This window comes from Agrilus planipennis, unplaced genomic scaffold, assembly GCF_000699045.2.
Source record: "Agrilus planipennis isolate EAB-ADULT unplaced genomic scaffold, Apla_2.0 scaffold14, whole genome shotgun sequence".
In the NCBI taxonomy this organism is placed as follows: domain Eukaryota; kingdom Metazoa; phylum Arthropoda; class Insecta; order Coleoptera; family Buprestidae; genus Agrilus; species Agrilus planipennis.
In genome coordinates, this window is record NW_020442313.1 from 452,922 (window position 1) to 463,019 (window position 10,098).

Consider the following 10,098-nt stretch of genomic DNA (forward strand, 5'->3'; position numbering starts at 1 on the left):
TAGCCCTGAAAACCTCTATGAGTGACAGTGTAGGTACCTTTTTTAGAGAGAGTCATTTTTCACTTCTAGACCTCTGAAAGTGACAGTTTCTTACTAGAGCTCTAGACCTCTGTAACTATACTAGACATCTGCAGCACATTTGTGCGCTTCTTCTTACCTGCTCATAGTACTCATCCTCAACATTTGGTTTTAGTTGATAACAATCATTGGAGAAACTACGTTTGACGTTGTTCCCTCAAAATATTGCAGCGAAAAATTAAAGTGATTTAATTTTTGATAAAATTTATGAAATTGAAAAACATATTCAAAATTGTAAAAAGGATACTCAGAAAAAATTAACTGATTTCTTTAAATAAATAAAATAGGTACCTATTTATAGTAAAATGTATATATACTTATGTATTACCTATTTCTTAACGCTCTAGCACCATGTTTATGTTCGATTTTTATTAACCCCTATAAATGAGAAAACTGTATGAATGAGAATAATATTCGGGTCCATTGAATTCTCGCTTACCCGAGTTTGACTGTACGTTGATTCTCTGATTCAATGTCTTTCTATTGTCTACTTGTTTAATATAACTGAACTTGATTTTGTACTGAAGGAATTGAAAATTCTTTGTGACATCGCCGCGTTGTCCTAAGACTGTAGGACACGCACCTCCACCCTTTACTATCCTGAGCTAATCTTCGCATTTCCCCAAAACTAGAACAACCCACATCCTTAACTATAGGGTTGTTCGGAAATTCATTTCGTTTTTTCCCAACAGAGGATTTAATTGTATTCTTTTGCACCCAACTTCACATGTAAGCCGTATAATTTTTATATGCTTTGAGAGCTCATATAGCAAGGCTTGTGTGTGAAAAATTCCAATTAATTCTACGCAGTAGTTTTTGGTTGGTGCCCTTTTAAATATGGAGAGCGATAAGCAGCATTTTCGACATATCTTACTGTTTTACTACAGAAAGGGTAAAAATGCTGTTCAAGCCAGAAAGAAATTGACTGATGTGTATGGAGAAGGTGTGTTGACAGTACGCCAGTGCCAGAACTGGTTCGCTAAATTTCGATCCGGCAATTTTGATGTCGAAGATGCACCACGTTCGGGAAGGCCGGTTGAAGCTGATAAAGACGCGATAAAGGCATTAGTTGATGTGAACCGGCGAATAACAACACGTGAGATCGGATTGAGGTTAAATTTATCAAATTCAACAGTTTATGACCACTTGAAAGGCCTGGGATTATCCTCGAAGCTCGATGTATGGGTTCCCCATGTTCTCACAGAGAGAAATCTGTGTCGCCGCATTGACGTCTGCGATTCGCTTCTCAAACGTCACGAAAATGATCCGTTTTTGAAGCGCATCATCACTGGGGACGAAAAATGGGTTGTATACAACAACGTCAAACGCAAGAGGTCATGGAGCAAAAAAGATGAACCGGCTCAAACCATTTCCAAAGCCGATATTCACCAAAAAAAGGTGATGCTGTCTGTTTGGTGGGATTTTAAAGGAATCGTTTTTTTTGAGCTTTTACCGGATAACACAACGATTAATTCGGAAGTCTACTGTCATCAGCTGGACAAACTGAATGATGCACTTCAACAGAAAAGGTCAGAACTAATCAACAGGAAAGGTGTAGTGTTTCACCAAGACAACGCGAGACCTCACACAAGTTTGGTCACTCGCCAAAAGCTTTTACAGCTTGAATGGGATACAATGCTACACCCACCATATTCTCCAGACCTGGCACCATCGGATTATTATTTGTTCCGGTCACTCCAAAATTTTTTAGACGGTAAAACCTTCACCTCAAATGAGGAGGTCAAAAACCTCCTCGATCAGTTTTTTGCCAGCAAAGACCAAAAATTTTATGAGCGTGGAATTATGCTACTACCAGAAAGATGGCAAAAGGTGTTGGACCAGAACGGTCAATATATAATTTAATAAAGTATTTGTTTATTATACGAAAACTGTCTTTCATTTCCACAAAAAAAAACGAAATGACTTTCCGAACAACCCTATATTTGCGAACAGTAATCTGATCTAGGTCTACCTCTACCTCTACCCCTCCTAGCTGCCTCTAATATGTTTCTGACTAGACCTTCATGGCTGAGAAGGTATCCTACTAATCTATTTAGCCTATTTCTTATTGACTTCCATAGTCCTCTGTTGTTCTCCTATTCTTTCTAATACCTCTTCATTTTTAACCTTCTCTATCCACGGTATCCTCATTATTCGCCTATAACCCCACATTTCGAACGCTTCTAACCTATTCTTTTCCGGCGCTTCTACTGTGATGACATGATTCACACCCGTACAGCGCCGCGCTTCAAACATACCCCTTTAAAAACCTTCATGACTTCTTTTTATTGAAGACGACACGACCCTACTCTGTCCTCTGCTTTATAGGTATCCCTACTACTCCTTTCGTCTTGACTTATCTGACTTCCTAGATACCTAAAATCAGCCACTTCTTCTAATTTTTCTTCTCCTATCTTTATATTCACTCTTTCCCTACTTTTTCTTCCTTTGCATACCAGTATTTTTGTTTCACTTTGTCCTCGACCCGCTACTGATTTAAACACCCCATTAAATAAATACGTTTTCAAAATTTGCAATTAGAATTTTACTAGATATATATCGATAATATATCAAATAATTCGCGTCAAATCGGTTAAAAATATTGCCCACATTATTTTATGTTATTTAAAAGCTTTTAATGGCAATGCTGATTCGTCGATCGTTTTCCGATTTCCCATATGGCGGTCGCATTTCTAGCAAATTAATAGTATTTATTATTTGGACGTTAAAAATGGACTTTGGCAGTGTATGAAAGCCGAATTAATTACGTGTGTGTACATGAATGTGGGGGAGGGGTTACATTAATCGCTAAACGCGCGGAGTGATTTATTAAACCAGGATGCAAAACGAGCTGTACGTTTTTTTTTATCAGTGGCGGAGTTGTAAAATATAATTTTTTTTTAAATATATTCCAGAACAAGTTTATAGATATATATACAGGGGTAAAATATTAGTACTAAATAAAATAGAAGAGGTATTGGGAAATCAATATGGGACGCAAATATGTAAAAATAACACAAAAGTTTAAATATGTGAGAAGAAAGAAAAAATAGACGAAGAGCGAATATTAATGGTAGGACAGGAAAAATTGGAAGAATTAAGTCGTTGATTTTCGGTATCTATAGGAATCAGATAATTCAGGATCGAAGGAACAATGGACGTTTTAAAAAAGGATGGCGCAGGGTTGAGTCGATGATGATACCGTGGATAAAGGATAACGTTAGAAATCAGGAAATATTACAAATAATAGGAAACAGAGGGCGGTATGATCAACAAGAAATAGGTTAGTAGGATACAACCTGTACCTTTTTAGGCATTTTGGACTAGTTAGAGATACATTAGAAGTAGGAACAGGAGTTAAGAGAAGTAGGGGTAGATTTTGATTACTGTTACAAATAGTCAGAGATGTGGGGTGTTCTAGTTTTAGAGAAATGCGAAGATTAGCTCAGAATAGGAAGGAGTGGAGTGTGATCCACATGAGCGAATAAAATAATGTCATGAAGGCAGCAGCATGAATAAAGTCTGACTATCTTAATTATGTCGAATGAAGCAATAAAAATTTGAAGAGATTTATTAGCTTCTCTTTGGTCGAATAACTAACATAAAGAAGACGATCCGTAAATTACTTATTGTAGTATTGCAGTATTGACGAACAATAATCCTTTGAGAATTTTAGGGTATGAATTATATAGATTTATTTATAAATTTTTACATAGTTACTCCATGATGATAAAAACTGAAATCGGATGCCAGATTGGGCTCCCAGCAATAGTACCCGATTAGCTGCCTCACCAGAATGTAATACTTTGTGTCAGGGTCCCTATCGAGAAACCCGATCAGGCGTTTAACCGGGTTTTGAGTCAGATTCCTGGACGGGTATTCACGTTAGACACATTATCCGGTATTGCGTCAAAGCCCTAACTGGGTTCTTAATCAGATGTCTGACTTAATTTTTTATCGAATATTAGGATGGGTTTTTTGGTGAGATGCCTTATTGGGAATTTAGTCAGAGCCCCGGGCGGATTTTAGGAGGATATGTAATTGTTAGCCTGATGGTTGGGCGTGAAACTAGATTTCTGATCAAATTACAGGTTTACAATTTAATCGGGTATTATATCGGGCGATTAGCTTTCATCCCTATCGGGTACTAAATAAATATTTTGTGTTAATAGGTGATTTAAAAAAGAATTTTCTTTGTAATTAAAAGCTGGCGGAAATGTTTAGTGTCCGACCGAAAGTGGTTTTTACGACCGAAACCGAAACCGAATTTCGGCAACGGTCTCAGTTTCGGCCGAAACCGAAACCGAAACTTCATCAAGGATCATGTTTTGAGAGAAAAATAAAGAAAACGTTATTATAATCAGTCAGTTTTATTTTTTTATCTTTAAATCGCATAGCTCTGCAGTCTTTGACATTTTCACTTATTGATAATCAAATCAAAATCAACATAACAACCCCTCATTTAAGGAAATACTTTAATTGCGCCTTAAAAATACTTAAAATAGGTGAGATGTTTATTTGAGTNCAAGCTATCCAAGGATGGTACTATAGAATGTCACCTCAAGGTAGGCCTAGTGGCGTCATCTCTTGGTTAGGCCGGAAACTTATCAATCCACCCTCGTATAATATCAACACAATAAATCCAAATCAATTTGGTAGAAGAATTCAAGGATGTACTAAAATTGTGCACTACTGACTATTGACTTAAATAGGAATTTATGAATATTAGGTACTATGTAGCAATAGAGCAATGAACATCAATAACTCTAATAAAAACTAAATTCAAAGGGTCGTGAAGTGTCACTAAGCCGAAATCGATCGTTCATACACGTATACTTCAAAATAGAGGAAAATATTTCAAATAAAAGTTATATAAAGTTAAGTGTATAATAACGTAAAAATATTTTCAAATATGGCGGACATCTGGTTATACCTACCGGAGGAAATGCACAGTAACTTCGTTATTTTAAATGGAATCCCTACTTTTTACTGCATTCCCTACAAAAAAAAACAATATCAGTTTATTGATGGTGTGATAAAAAGTATTAAAGCCTTAAGTATTATGATACTTTTTGTTTTTTCGAAGAATTAGAGAGGTTTTTTTAGACCAAATGAGATGGGACGCGTTTGATGACCAAATGGTCCATCAAAATCGAATGTTAGCATTTTCCCACTTCAAAAGTCGAAAAATATATCCTTTGGGGTTAAAGTAAACAGTCTACTTACCTTATTAATTACTAAAGACCGTGGCACCAAATTTGACACAGATATCTGCTAATAGGGCGCTATCATTATAGGGTGCTATCAATTTAAGAAGAAAAAAAGTACTTATCTGGTTAAGCCCGCGGGATTTAAATCAGCTTTTGATGACAGGGTACATTTACAGACGTAACCAATTACTGTGGCGCCGTAATTTTGTGCTTAAATAGGCGAAAAACAACCGTTTACCATAATCTCCTTAATCTTAACAAACTATAAGCGTTTAGGATCTGAGTAAGCTTAGACAGAGGGATGGACTGAAAGTGAAACGACTTGGGATCGGTAAACAACGCACAAATTCTAATAATAATCTTTGTTTATTTAAGCGAAATAAACTGTGCAGATCAAAATTTACCGCCAGAGAAGAAAATAGCCGATACAACTTCTGCACGGTTGGTTAAGTTCCATTTGTTGCCCGTTTGGGATTTGTTTTCGTTGATCTTTTGTTCTCTTTTAAGAGTTACGTCTTGGATCGTTTTGACGTGTATTTCAACCGAGAAATATTCGCATGAAAATTATCCAAGACAGGCGATATTCTTCTTTTTTTCCCTTAAATGCTCACAATGGGTAAACAGCAGCTGTCTTCGATCTATGATAATTTTGTCATTTTGGACAAAATTAACGGATTTTCCAAGTTATCAAACCCTTTAGATCCAACCGGAAGTAGTACGACAACTGTCAATCATTTTCTAATCCGTTATTAGATGTATCTAGGTATACATGGCACTCATGATGAAATAGAGGTTTGTCACAAAAGTTTACAGTTCAAAGAAAATGAATGAAAAATTTTAGAACTTGAAAAAGCTATATTTTATTGAAATTGTTTGACATCTGTTTTGATGTTATCTACAATCATTTTCAAACACTTTAAACGTTGTATTTTGGCCTGATGATAATTAAATTTTTATGCAGGAAGTACCTACTACTTTTATTTTTAAAAAATTCTGACCATTTAGATGATTCCCAAAGTTTTTATCTGGCGTCACTGTTCTAGAATTTTGTGAGTACAAGAATACGTTTTACATTTTTATATTTTTTAGTACACTAGCTTCGCTCGCGTTGATGTTCTAAATACGTGTCAAAAATCATCGACGATTACATAAAACCAAATTTCTTATCCCTCAGGAATAGTAGTTTTTTTGTTTTAAAATAGTACTTTATGTCCTTTCGTGTATCCCTGACCTTTTGGAAAAAAAATTTCATGATCATCGGTTGAGCAGTTGAGTTGTGAAATCGTAACAAACAAATCCACCCTCAAATTTATAATGTCAAAATTTATTTTATCATTAATAAAAAAGTTCTTCGAAGTGCGCGAATGGTCGCCCCAAACCATATGACTTCGTCAGGAGAGCGGGAAATTCTAGTAAATGGTTATTCTGAAAAACCCATTTTTTAAAAACCCTTGCCGGGCGGCCCCCATACGCCCTTCAAACTAGAACAAATCCGGGGAATCCCGGACGGATGGCAGCCCTACTTACACCTAATAAAGGTACATTTAATTAATCCTAATTCTACTAAGTAAGCATACGTATTCTCATCTTCGTAAACAGTATTTTCTTTAAAAATTAAACATCAGAAAAGAAGCAGGGAAAAAGAAATATTTAAATAAAAACCACTTATTTGTAGACGATTTCCTTTTCCTTAAACAAGACCAAGGCTTTAGGGATAAATATTAGAAGCAGAAACAGGAGTTAAGAGTAGACCTAATAGATTAGATAACTGTTCAGAAATAGGTAAGGATGTAAATTTCACCAATATCAAAATTTTTGTTCAGACCCCAAGACCCCCAAGAAACTAATTTCAATCGATTTTTAGTGAATTTAAAAGAGTCAGAGACATATTAGAGGTAGAAACGTGCGTTTAGAAGGGGTAGAGGTAGGCCTACATTAGATTAGTGTTCACAGATAGTTAAGTATATGGGTTGTACTAGTTTTAGACCGAGCGGCATGGCCTAGAGGTTTAGACCATTGCTTAGCATTCGGGAGGGTGCCGGTTCGATTCCGGGTCCGTCTGCCTTGGTCCAAGTTTTTCTGTGGTTTCCTTGGATCACTTAGGCGAATGCTGGGGCAGTAATAGTCCACAGATAATCTTTCATTCTCTTCTGTCTTCATTTCGTCCGTCTCAACTTTCTCACCCGAACCACCACCCACCCATTCCCACGATTCCTGAAACCAGGCAGAAGAGAGCCTTCCGCCCTACCTTCCGGCATAGTCCGGTGTGACTGCCCGCCCACCAGCATTACTGGCTGGTGGGAATGAAACACCGAAAAGTTTTTTTGACGTGACAACGTCTTATAATTCGATGGAGCCGGCTGCACGCACGAAAAGACATTACTCATGCGGCGTTACCTCTCTCTGAGGCGTTCCATTTAAGGCTTGAAGTGCAAGTGAGAGCGCGGAACGAACGACAAAGAGGCACAATCGGCCTCCGTGTTCGGGAGCGTTCGACATCTGTCTCTCTCCTACTTTGAGTGAGCGATGCGTCCGCGTGGACAGCTGCTATACAATAATACATTTCCATTTACCTCCTTCTCTATATCCATACAAAATATCAATCAAATAAATAAAATTAAAATTTTCTTTTGAAAAATGAAACCATTCCATCAGTATTTTCTTATGACGTTGTCACGTTCAACTATCGTCAGTAAACCGACTTTACAGACAACCGATTTTTTTTTCTAGTTTTAGGGAAATGCGAAAATTAGTTCAGGATAAGTCTCAGGACTGACGATCCTATGATGATGGTGATGAAAATTTCGTCTGTTGAACCCCTACACGATTGATATTAAATGAATGACGAGGAATAGACGAAGGCAGAAGAATAGGATTTTTTGTTCGTTTCATCTTTATTTGTACGAATAATAGAAACGGTAACTGTGACCAACGAACCGACGGACTGACAAACAGCTTGTATTGATTGAGAGAGAGAGGAGAAAAAAAAAGCAACAACAATGGATATAAATTGGGGACCGATTGTTGGCCGTGATTGTCGCTCACTCCGTCAGAAGGCGCGCTTTGAAGTTGCTTTTTAATCAGGCCTAAAAAGGGCGGACCGCTTTGACATTTGACCGAGTAATTCAGCTTTATATCTGCATCGCATCGGCTATGTACTAGCACACTTTTGTCATGGGCACACGGGATACTACACACAGGCAGGCAGATACACTTGTAAATGTATACGTGTGTGTAGAGTAATGTACAGCGCCCACTTCGATGGCGGTGGGTCGGTGCAATCTCAAATGCTGTGCCGTAATTAAAATATGGCCGTCGCCACCGCCGCTTACGACAATTACCGCTTTATCGTCCTTTGTGATAATGTTTCGGAACTCGGTCGCGTTTCCGTTGTCGCTGTTGTCTTTTTCCGATTTTGTTTTCTTTTTTTTTTATGCTGTACGGAGCACAATGCGGATCCTGGAGCGTGAAATGTAGAAGAGGGAGCAGTACCACTCACTCACTCACTCGCCGTTATTTTTAATTCAGTTACTTAATTAATGTTGCACAATGGGTCCCAGAAGAAGCATACCATCCGATTCAATTAATAATAAAATTTCAAGATTAGTGCGGGGTAACGAAAATCTTTTTATAAAATCCACCTGCGACCAAGGGTATTCCATGGGGCAGTAAAAATATGAACAAAGATAAGACAGATATATTAGGAAAAAATTGGTTGTCTGTAAAGTCGGTTTACTGACGATAGTTGAACGTGACAACGTCATAACAAAATACAGATGGAATGGTTTCATTTTTCAAAAGAAAATTTTAATTTTATTTGTTTGATAGATATTTTGTATGGATATAGAGAAGGAGGTAAATGGAAATGTATTATTGTATGGCAGCTGTCCACGCGGACGCATCGCTCACTCAAGTAGGAGAGAGACAGATGTCGAACGCTGCCGAACGCGGAGGCCGATTGTGCCTCTTTGTCGCTCGTTCCGCGCTCTTGCTTGCACTTCAAGCCTTAAATGGAACGCCTCAGAGCGAGGTAACGCCGCATGAGTCATGTTTTTTCGTGCGTGCAGCCGGCTCCATCGAATTATAAGACGTTGTCACGTCAAAAACGGAGTATATCAGATAAATATTGCACATTGACCGAACGGGTAGAGTTATGATAGGGAACTTATTTTCGAGATTACATTTAGGTAAAACTTAACGTAACACCTCCCTCTCAATAATTGCTTCTGGATTCCCTTTGTCTAATATAATCAATAAAGCCGTTTTGTATATCGTCCTCGGACGACATTTATTATCCCATGTTTCGACTCACAAGTATGACTATATCCTTCTTAAAAGACGATTCTCTGTTGACAATATATACTGGATAATTCATTATTTTGTTGTATAAATATAGTCGAACCTGGATGAGCGAAAACTGGATAAGTGAGAAAACTCTATAAGCGACAAAAATAGTCAGGTCTCGTCCTTTTTAGCCCCGAAACCTCTATGAGTGACAGTGTGAGTACCTCTTTTAGAGAGAGTCATTTTTCACTTTGAGACCTGTGTAAGTGACAGTTTCTTACTCCAGACCTGTGTAAGCGAGACTATTTACAATTACTAGACATCTGCAGCACATTTGTGGGCTTGTTCCTACCTTCTCATGGTACTCTTCCTGTCTTCCTCAACATTTGATTTCAGTTGATAACGACATTGGAAAAAGTACGTTTGACGTTGTTCCCTTACAATGTTGAAGCGAAAAATTAAAGTGATTTAATTTTTTATAAAATTTATGAAATTGAAAAACATATTCAAAATTGTAAAAAGGATA